This window comes from Nicotiana tabacum, chromosome 11, assembly GCF_000715075.1.
Source record: "Nicotiana tabacum cultivar K326 chromosome 11, ASM71507v2, whole genome shotgun sequence".
NCBI classification, from domain to species: domain Eukaryota; kingdom Viridiplantae; phylum Streptophyta; class Magnoliopsida; order Solanales; family Solanaceae; genus Nicotiana; species Nicotiana tabacum.
Window position 1 is genome coordinate 178,334,701 of NC_134090.1, and position 12,036 is coordinate 178,346,736.

Consider the following 12,036-nt stretch of genomic DNA (forward strand, 5'->3'; position numbering starts at 1 on the left):
CTATTGATATTGCGCTTGGGCTGTAGGAGCCCCTCCGGAGTCTGTACACACCCCCAGTGAGCGCAGGGTACCCAGGTGAGTTGGGAGTGGGCCCGAGAGGCCGTTGCTTGTGTGTGGTGAGTTGGGAGTGAGCCCGAGGGGCTGATGTTGTGTGCTGGTGAGTTGGGAGTGAGCCCGAGGGGCTGATGTTGTGTGCTGGTGAGTTGGGAGTGAGCCCGAGGGGCTGATACTATACTGAGGTTTACATATTGAGCCCGAGGGGCAAGCTTTTGATTTATCCTTACTGTGGAAATTATTTGTCTTTACTGTTTTAAAAGAAGAATTATCTGATCCTCATTGTTTTACTGTATAACTGATTTTACTGCTTGGGATAGCGTTATATTGTGCCGTTATGAGATTTCATGTTTTCAGTCATTATTTATTTTTATTACTCACTGGGTCTGAGTACTCACATTACTCCCTGCACCATGTGTGAAGATACAGGCAGAGCTGAGTTCGCTCCTGAGCGCTGATTCTTTCCAGGCCAGGCGGTGTCTAGGAGTAACGAGGTAGCTGTTGACGTCCGCAGCCCCGTTTTCTCCCTTATCTTTGTTATTTATGATAATTTCAGACTTTGTAAAATATTAGTAAGCTCTGTAGTAGCTCATAACTTGTAACACCCCGATTTTGGGCTGAGTTGGGATGGTTTTCCTTGTTCTATCACATTTATTTCGCATTTAAGATTATATTGTCCATGATTTAGACTTATTCCTGCTAAGTAATTATAAAGAGATGTACTGTTTTGTTGATTGGCTGGCTTTGTCCTTACGAGAGGTGCCATCACGACCGGGTTGGGATTTTGGGTCGTGACAAGTTGGTATGAGAGCCTAGGTTACTAGGTCTCGCGAGTCATGAGCAGGTTTAGTAGAGTTTCGCTGATCGGTACGGAGACGTCTGTATTTATCCTCGAGAGGCTACAGAACCTTTAGGAAAAACTTCATATTCTTGAATTCTTAATCGTGCCTCCTTGATTCAGCTTGAAAAAGTAACTTTTATAGTTCCTTCCACATATTCGTATGCGCGAACGATCGCTCAGTATTAGATGTGCCTTGATGGCTTGTAATTCCCCGGACAAAGGGCGAGACGTAATCGCTATGAGTTTGATGTTAGGCCAGTCTGGAGGACTTGAGGCTGCATCCTTGCCTATGGTTTGAGCACCGAACTGTTGATTGTGCGAGCAAGAGTTTTGAAATTATATGTCCGGTATTGTCCCTATTAGTGGGAATGATGGTTGGATAGCCACGTGAGGAGTATGTTAGTACTGCGAGATATATCTATATGACTTGGAGGTGACGAGGAAGGGCATCAGGATAATAGATAAACTATTAAGTGTTTGATTTTCATTGTGATCTGACGTGTAGCCCCGTGTTATGGGCGCATGAAGAATCTTTTCATGTCTCCTGTTTGGAGTGAAGTAAATTTCATGTTACGGTATGAGTTTAGACTCAGGAAGACTAAGTGATTGTGTAATGTGAATGACGGTGGAAGGTATACAAAAATATTAATTAGAAGTGAAACATGTGGGTTATCTCCTGCGGAGTGTTCTAAGGTGGTGCGATTCTTATACTGTCTATTAGAAGATCTCATTTACAAGTAAAGAATATGCGTTGAAATCTAAGTTTGGTCGCCTAGAGAGTGGGTTTAACTGTTATGTGAGTGAATGCAAGAATTGCAGAAGAGTTAAAATTCTAGATGATTTGTGTTTCCACAAGCTTATGAAGGAGTGAGTTCAATCTCACTATGGTATTACGACAATAATAGAGTATGTGCGTTATGATTTATTGAGTGCGTTTTGATCTATGTCTTTGAGCCAAGTTGGAGAGTTTTCTATTAAATAAGTTGATTGCACGATTTTGTGCTATATTGGTTCCAATTTGAGGCGTGTTGGTGAGTCGGTTATTGCTTACGGTGATTAAGGTCGATCTGGCGGTGGACGGGCCTGTTCTTTTTATGCTATTACTTCAAATGATATCATTACAGGAATTGTCCAGTCTGCCACAGAGATGCCTCTGTATTATTCGATCCCTGTTCCACTTATTCTTATGTGTCCTCATATTTTGCTCATTATTTGGGTACGCCCCGAGAGTTTCCTTCTTTACCTATTCATGTATCTACCCCGATGGCGATACTGTTGTTGTGGACCATGTGTACCGGTCATGTGTTGTGATTATTGAGGGTCTGGAGACCCGAATTGATCTATTGCTATTGAGCATGGTGGACTTTGATGTTATATTGGGCATGGATTGGTTATTTCTGTGTCATGTTATTCTAGATTGTCATGCTAAGCTAGTTACTTTGGCTATGTCGGGTGTACCGCGGATCGAGTGGCGTGGTATGACTGATTATGTTCCTAGCAGAGTAATTTCTTTCTTGAAAGCCCAGCGTATAGTTGGGAAGGGTTGTCTGTCATATCTAGTGTTTGTTCTAGATGTTGGAGTTGAGACTCCTAGTATTGATTCTATCCTAGTTGTGAGGGATTTTTCATCCATTGCATCGCCCTTGACCAAGTTGACTCAGAAGGGTGCCCCCTTTGTATGGTCGGACGAATGTGAGAAGAGCTTTCAGAAGCTCAAGACAGCTTTGACCACAACTCTAGTGTTGGTTTTGCCATCAGCTTCAGATTCATATACCGTATATTGTGATGCTTTACAGATGTTTTATGGCAATATTTTTGGGTTGGTGACCTACATGGCCTGGTCAAGCCAGAGAAATTCCGTTTTGATAACTTGGGTATGTGTGAGCAGATTTCAAAGTTTTCTTGATGGTTTTTACCATAGATCGAGCCAGATATCTTCTACCGGTGCGCGAAACATATCTTCTTGATGTGTCATATCACCAAAATAAGGTGTTGGATTAGAAGAGATCAGTGGGATCATTAATGAATACGAACGGATTTGATTTCAGCATGTTGGAAGGATAATATCGAGCTTCAGCTCAGAAATTTGATGTAGCATTTGCCAAAGGAGAAGTGGCTTCATGAATGGTTGATATGGAAAATGGTTATGGCTTACCGCGTGATTTAGTTAGCATTGGCAGTATGTAAAAGTGTTGAGATGACACTTTAGTTGATAAGAGTTTTTCTATCGGTATCCGGGTGTTGTGTGCAACTACTGTGATTAGAAGTTATCACTACAAGCGTTTAAGTTATGTGGTCTATCATGTAATTGCACCTGAGGTTGCAGGTATCGGTTATTACAGCTGGTTCGGGCTTATTATGAATATAGATGTGAGGTTCTAATCTTGTGTATGATTTTGGAAGGTCGTAGTTTGGTCAATGACTGTGATGTCACAAGCTCGGATGAGCAGGAAAGGAGTTCCAGTGTTTTGAGTAAGATGGGTATTGATGTCAGTATCACCTGAGCCCGGTGTTTTGTGAGAAAGTCTTTGCATCCTGGTTAGGGATTCATGATAGTTTGAATGTCAGCGTTCGTGCAGCCGGTAGTTTGAATGTGCGAACCCATTAATTATTTCGGAAGATGGTGGGAACTTATCCCACAGGAAGATTGTATAAGTGTGACATATAGTCACTTGATTAATTATAAATTTAAACCAAGTATGAGGATTTTGGTAATATCATCCATTTGAGAATTTATGCCTGGAGGGCACTCTGCTTATTGGGTTATAGACCTGTGAAATATTATTGGCCTAGCTTGGCACGATCAGGATCGACTTGAGGTCGGGGATAGATTTAAATGTGGAAGTGAGACTTACGTCTGTGTTTATTTCAGCAATGCGCTCTTTATGGAAGGATAGTCGCGGTCTTATTTCGTGGTCAGATAATTCATGTAAAGATATATTGCGATGTATGAGTTATGAGACAGCTTGGTAAATTCCTTATGTGTTGAGGTTTCACTTAGCAGTGATGTTATATGAGCAGGATGGCTCTTGAGACTTAGATCATGTATCGCACCTTAGTTGTGCTTGAGTTGTAGCCTATAAAGCTATATGTTTTCTTGGGAATGATATTATGCACCTTAGTGTATTTATGACCGATATTCGGTATTTGGATGTGGTGAGCTATTTAGCTCGACATGTATATCCTTATGTGAGTTCTATATTTGGATCGGGTAGCACGCCGCCATGGGTATGTTGTTTGGATCGGGTTGCGCGCCGCAACAATGTGATGTTCAGTTCAATGCCCATATTTGCTTTTATGTGTTCTGTTTCCCTGTTTTCTGAGGAAGTCCATGTTAGTGTGTGAGTTGAGTAGTTCCTCCCAGAGTTCGCCTTCCTTTTGTATCGCGTTCGAATTGATAACCCACTGGCACATTGTGGCATCTTGTGGGATTTTTTATTATGTCCGAGGTGACTTATTGCCTGAGTAGTTCGTACTGGGTGAGACGAGGTTACTAGATTTGGGGTCAGTGCAAACTGATTATATGAAGTATATTATAGAGCAAAGATCATTCTTTGGTTTGAGACAAGGTAATGGAACTTTTCAGGAGTATAGATCCAATGAATTGTTGATTCAATAGTTGATTATGAATTTTGGCACATCTCTTCAGTCGTATCGGTGTTGTAAAAACTAGATCAAGACCTATGTAGGTCATGAGATGCAATGGGAGCATCAGATTTGGGGAATTTCGACTATTATGTTTAAAGAATGTTATTGTGGTCCTATGAGTAAAGTGATGCAAAGTGTGAATTCAGCAAAGTTATGCAACCATGTTTGGGTACATCGTGTGTAGATTGATATGGTGGTCGTATGATGGAAACAGGCTTGGTAGGAAATTCAGGATGTTGGAATTGGACCTAATGGCTTATTTGCTTGAATAAGGGAGTATATCTACAGAGTTATCGAGCTAATGTGCTCAACTGAGTGGTGGTAGCACGGGAAGGTGCATGAGGTGTTAAACAAGTGATTTCAGACTGCTTCAGTGTAGTTCTCAGCACGTTCGAGGACGAACGTATGTTTAAGTGGGGGAGATTGTAACGACCCGATCGGTCGTTTTGAGCTCCGACGCGTCATTTAACAGTTTGAGGCCATGAGCAGTTTCATCTCAGGTATATTGACTTGTGTGTATGGTCAGAATTAAAATTCAGGAAGTTTGGAGTCAAATCTAAATTGAAATTCTCATTTTGAAAGCTTAAAATTGAAGAAATGAACTAAGATTGGAATTTTGAGTAACCGGCCTCGGAATTGGGATCCGAAGGTTCCATCAGGTTCGTATGATGATTTCGAACTTGGGCGTATGCCCGGATCGGGTTTTGGATAATCCGGGAGTGTTTTGGCGCCTATTGTGGAAGATAGCATATTAGAAGAAATTGCATCAGTTTGGCTTAAAATGCATTTCAGTGTTATTGATGTCCGTTTGGAATTCTGAGACTGGGATTAGCTTCGTATGGTGATTCTGGATTTGGGAGCACGATCGAAAGTGAATTCGGAGGTCCGTAGGTCATTTTGGAGTCGTTTGGCTAAATATAGAAATTTGAAGGTTTTTGAGAAAATTCGACCGGAAGTGGAAATTTTGATATCGGGGTCGGAATGCGATTCCGAAAGTTAGGGAAAGTCCGTAATGTCGAATGTGACTTGTGTGCAAAATTTGAAGTCATTCCTGGATGATTTTGGTAAGGTTTGAGACACTTAGTCTCTTTTAAGGAAACTTAAGTTGGAAAAGTCAACCAGATATTGACTTATGTGTTAGAGCACTCGAAATGCAAATTTTATGGTTCGGATAGCTTTGTTAGGTGATTTGGGACTTAGGAGTGTGTCCGGAATATTTTTGTGATGACCGTGTAGAATTAAGCTTGAATCGGCAAAGTTAGTATTTTGGCGAATTTCGGTTGATAGGTAAGATTTTGATCCGAGACTCGAAATGGAATTCCGAGAGTTGCTATAGCTTCGTTATGTCATTTTGGACTTGTCTGCAAAATTTGAGATCATTCGGACTAGTTTTGACGTGTTTCGACATCGGATGTGAAAATTAGAAGTTTCAAAGTTCATAGGCTTGAATCCGAGGTGAATTTAGTATTTTTGCGTTGTTTTTGGTGATTCGAAGAAACAACTAAGTTTGTGTCATATTATGGGACTTGTTAGTATACTTTGTTGGGTTCCCATGAGGCTCGGACAAATTTTGGAAGAGTTTTTGAAAGATTTTTGTCGTTTTGAGCATAAATGTAATGATCTAAAGGTTTATTTTTAGTTCTAGAGATCCAAATTTGATTCCGAGACTTTTGGAATTTTGATAATGAATTATAGGACTGATATGGAAATTTTGGTCTAATTTCATCAAGTCGCAATTGGGTTTTTGACACGAAACATAAGTAATTGTTTAACGAGCGAAATGGATATCGCACTGGGCAAATGAGCTCCGAATTGAGTTTCAATTGAAGGGTTGTGTTCGTATTATTATTTGTGACTCGTAGGAACAAGAATCGTCTAATTCCGAGTTCGTATGAAAGAGTTAGAGCCTTTTTAGTGAAATTAAAGAGTGTTGGTGCATCAGGTCTGGTGTGGCACTTTTAGCGACCAAATTAGCACCTTTAGCGACCAGATTTGCTTATTAAAAGTTGCTGCATTTCTGCTCGTTGTTTTTACCTATTTTCTTGCGAAATAACACGGTTTGGGGCGATTTTTGAGCAAGAAATCATGAGAAATCTTGAGGTAAGTCACTTCTACTCCATAATATTGAATTATCATCGAATAATCCAATTAGATTACATGTTTTTGAGGTGTAAATTGGGGATTTTGGACCTAGGGATTTGAAAATAAGTTTTGAAGATTTGAGGGGTCATTTGAACTCCGATTTTGGTAAATTTTATATGTACGGACTCGTGGCAAGACGAGGAATCCGGTGATGTGACTTTCGTAATTTTTCGAGAAGTGAGCCCGGGGCTCGGGTTTTGCCAACTTCGTAATTTTTAGCGTTTTTCGAGTAATTTCGATTGGGTATTGTTCCCTTAGCATATTGTGATGTATTCACTCTGATTTTGGTTAGATTCGACATGCGTGGAGGCCGATTTGAGGGGCAAAGGCGTCGCAAGCTATAGATTTCACCGGTTCGAGGTGAGTAATGATTTTAAATGATGCACTGAGGGTTTGAAACCCCAGATTGCACAACATACTGCTATGTTGAGATGAGACACGCGTTGTATGACGAGCGCGGGGTCATTTACTATTGGGGATTGTGACTTGGTCCATCCCAGTTGATATTTTTACCGCGTAATTGATAAAGATTTATTGTTTTTCACTATGATTGGGCTTATTGCCATATTTGGGCTTCGTGCCAATTATCTGAAATCTTTTGTGAATTTACATCACTATTTTCCTCACGAATTGAAATATTATTTGAACTCAGTCCAATTGAATTATATTATTTTGTGAACTCGGCTACATTTATACTCAACTCGAGATTTAATGATATTTATAATGCTGTTGAGCTGAGCACTATTATTTTACTGATGCCCAAGAGGCTTATGATTATTTTCTGGACTGATTGAGGCCGAGGGCCATACGTGAGGATATGTTGAGTGATGTGAGGAGGCTTTCAAGCCTCGAGTGTTATATGAGGAGGCTTTCAGGCCTCGTGTGTGATGTGTGAAGGCTTTCAGGCCTATTGATATTGCGCTTGGGCTGTAGGAGCCCCTCCGGAGTCTGTACACACCCCCAGTGAGCGCAGGGTACCCAGGTGAGTTGGGAGTGGGCCCGAGAGGCCGTTGCTTGTGTGTGGTGAGTTGGGAGTGAGCCCGAGGGGCTGATGTTGTGTGCTGGTGAGTTGGGAGTGAGCCCGAGGGGCTGATGTTGTGTGCTGGTGAGTTGGGAGTGAGCCCGAGGGGCTGATACTATACTGAGGTTTACATATTGAGCCCGAGGGGCAAGCTTTTGATTTATCCTTACTGTGGAAATTATTTGTCTTTACTGTTTTAAAAGAAGAATTATCTGATCCTCACTGTTTTATTGTATAACTGATTTTACTGCTTGGGATAGCGCTATATTGTGCCTTTATGAGATTTCATGTTTTCAGTCGTTATTTATTTTTATTACTCACTGGGTCGCAGTACTCACATTACTCCCTGCACCATGTGTGCAGATACAGGCAGAGCTGAGTTCGCTCCTGAGCGTTGATTCTTTCCATGCCAGGCGGTACTAGGAGTAACGAGGTAGCTGTTGACGTTTGCAGCCCCGTTTTCTCCCTTATCTTTGTTATTTATGATACTTCCAGACTTTGTAAAATATTAGTAAACTTTGTAGTAGCTCATGACTTGTGACACCCCGATTTTGGGCTGAGTTGGGATGGTTTTCCTTGTTCTATCACGTTTATTTCCCATTTAAGATTATATTGCCCATGATTTAGACTTATTCCTGTTAAGTAATTATAAAGAGATGTACTGTTTTGTCGATTGGCTGGCCTTGTCCTCACGAGAGGCGCCATCACGACCGGGTTGGGATTTTGGGTCGTGACAGTCAACTTTGATATTCGGGTCTCTTATTATAAACTTTACATTAAATAAATCGTAGTGCACCGGGCTACCCTTTTTAGACAATTCGTAATTTAGTTATTTTTCTCATATTTAGGAATTTAAAATCATCTAAACTTTTACTTATTAAAACTTTCTTTATTTGAATTATGTAAGAAGTCTGAATATTAAAGACTTTAAAGCATAAGTTATTTAGGAGAAGTAGGAGTAATATTAGTTTTCTTTTCCTTGTAAATCCTGATGGCAATTTTATTAGAAATATGTTTCACATCCATTCTTTTTTTTTTTTGACAAGCAAAGATAAGTACTTATATATAGCTAAGTCACATATATCATTACATCGTTCTCAGTAATAGTAGTACTGAGAACACTCATATTGCCAAGCCGGCATGATTACACAAAACAACAGTAGAAAGTTTCTTAACTAGATAAACATGGTCAAACCTATCTGCATCTAGCTTATTTAAGATATAACTAGGGGCTAATTAGTAGTTGATGATCAGAGGACTTTTGCAGTGCCTCCTTAGCCAGTCCATGCTCCACTTGGTTACCATCTCTGTAGTTATGGATTATTTTCGACTCCCTCAGCTGGTGCATTAGCCACCTGCAGTAGTTGACAATCATAAAGTTAGATTCGTTGTCGTTGTTTAGTGATTTGATTACCTCCGTAGAGTCCGTTTCTATTACCAGATAATTGAAACCATGAGATAAAGTTATTTATAACCCTTCTTTTAGAGCTTCCAGTTCCCCTTGAAGTGGAGTTAAGGCGGGACAATGGTGTTGATATCCCAGAATCCAATGACCATGATTGTCCCTGAAACAGCCTCCCACACCTACTAGGTTTAGGTCTCTATTGAAAGCTCCATCTATATTGAGCTTCAGCTGACCTGTTAGTGGCTTGTGCCATATGATCTTTATGGCATGTTTCTTAATAAACGTATGATTTGTTTTGGTAAGCAATTTATATTCACTCACCAGTTTGACTGAGCTTTAAATGGATAATTTCAGAGAAGTGTTGTTCATATTATTATTATTGCGATTTAGCCAAATGTTCCAAACAACAAAGGGGAAAAGGTTAGGCCATTTAAGCATCTTGGAGAGTTTTGGTGGTTGAAGGTCTCGTAGGAAAGTTAACCAATGGTTCGAGCGAGCATTGGAACTATTGTAAAACTCTAAACTAATACAAACTTCATTGACAATGGGCATTTAGTAAAAATATGTTCCATATTTTCTGTGCTGGTTTTGCACATAGGGCACGTTGGGTCAATATTGATCCCTATATAATCGAGGTAGGCACGAGTTGGAAGTTTATTATGGAGACATTTCCAAAGAAAAAAATTAATCTTGTTTGGGCACTAGAGTGCCCAGATCCAGTCAAAGTTTGCCAAAGGAGGGCTGGTAGGGATTACAAGGTAATAGCAATTTCATGAAGTGAATTTACCGTCATTAGTCAAGGTCCAGGAGGTTGTGTCCCTAGGTTACATCTTTGGATAGATTGAGAGAATGCTATTTTTTAAGGAGTCGGGGAGGGTGAAGGGTATCTTTCCAAAGTCCCATGTGTTATTAGCCCAAATATCCCGTATTATGAGGTTTATAGATTCTTTAGTAAGGGGACCTATTAGGAATGATCTTTAGAGAAGTGGGGAATCCAATTTGAGTCCCAAACTCCTATGTTAGAATTGGTATTGGGAATCCAGTTTATGCCCTTGTGACATACCTCCCAACCTTTGACAATACTTTTCCAAATGAATGAGCAGTTCTTAATTCGGGATGTGGCTATATAAGGAAGATAAGGTCAATTTCCAAGGTGAATTGTGCTGATGGATTAGCCTCCAAGCTAGGTTGGTTAAATTAACCAAATTTTTATCCTTAGCTGCTTGAATACCTAAACCTCCATGGTCTTTTGGAGAGCAAACAGTTTTCCAATTAATAAGGTGAAGTTTCGTTTTACACTTAGTAGTACCCCATAAAAAATTCCTTTGAATCTTATCAACATACTTGAGAATGTTAGAGGGCAACATATTATATTGCATAATATGGTTTGGCAAGCTATTTAACACTGATTTTGCTAGGGTTGCTCTACCTGCCATATTAAAGAAATTTGATTTCCAAAGAGCTAGTCTGTTACTTAAGTTATGCAGAATAAATTGTTAATCTGATGATTTAGGCTTGGAATTAGTTATTGGGAAACCCAAATACTTACCAAAAGACCTACTAGTTTTGATGTCAAATAGGTTGGATAGATAAATTGATGTAGGAGTTGGACAGAATCTAAACACTACTATTTTTGATTTTAGGTAATTTATTTTTTGTCTTGATAAGGAGCAAAAGTGTGTAAGACATAAGAGAATGGTTGTAGGAGAACACCTATCCATATTACATATTAAAGTTAGGTCATCTGCATAGAATATGTGAGAAATAGGGTATTTGTCCCTCCCAAGTTTTAATGGGGACCAAAGATTGATGTCTACCATATAGGAAATTTGAGTAGAGAACATATTCATACATAGTATAAAGATATACGGGGACAGTGGATCATCCTGTCTTATGCCCCTACTAGGAGTGAAGTATGGGCTAGTGTTAACATGTACTAGAACAAATATTTTACTGGTCACACACAAGTCATTATGAGCTTTAGGATCTTAGGGAAAAATTTGAAGTGACAAAGAGTTCTATAAATAAATGACCATTCTAAGCGGGTCAAAAGCCTTTTCAAGGTCTATCTTTAGGATAATATTTGATTTGGAGCTTTTATATTTATTCATTCTTAAAATAAGCTCTTGAATAGCAATAGCATTATCACTAGCTCTTCTACCTTTAAGGAAGCTCGATTGGTAGGGACTAATAATTTTGGCTAGAAAAGGCTTAAGTCTATTGGCTATGATTTTAGTGATTCCTTTGTATATGGTATTACAAAGACATATGGGGCGTAAGTTTTTTAGATGGTTGGCATTGGGAAACTTTGGAATGAGGCACAAATATGTGTCATTTAAACCCACTGGCAGTGAACCTGATTCAAAGCTGCATGATAGAGAGTTACCACTGATTTGTTGATCACATGCCAGTATTTTTGGAAGAAGAACGGATGTAAACCATCCGGACCAGGTGATTTATTAGGCTTAAAGGAAAAAATGGTTGCTCTAATTTCATTGATGTTCAAGGGGCTATCTAATGAAGATAAATCCATTGGATTGTGACTAGCCATATCATTTTTTATTTCCTTCCAGTTGGAAGATGTATGATTTGTCATAAAGATATCTTGGAAATAGGAGGTAGTATGACCCATAATTTTTGACGGGTCATCTATCCAATTCCCCTCATGGTCCTTAAAAGAAACAATTCTATTAATCCCTCTTTTGTTTGTGCCACTTATATGAAAGAATTTGAAGTTACAATTACCTTCGTTAAGCCAATTGATTCTAGCTCTGAGTTTCCAGTAGTCTTCTTCCATCCGGAGACAATTGTTAAACTCAACTTTGAGGTTAGCCTCTAAATTGGACAAGAATTCACTATGACCATACGCTTTAGAATTTTGGATACCATTAATCCTGGCTAATAATTTTTTCTTCGTCCTAGGAA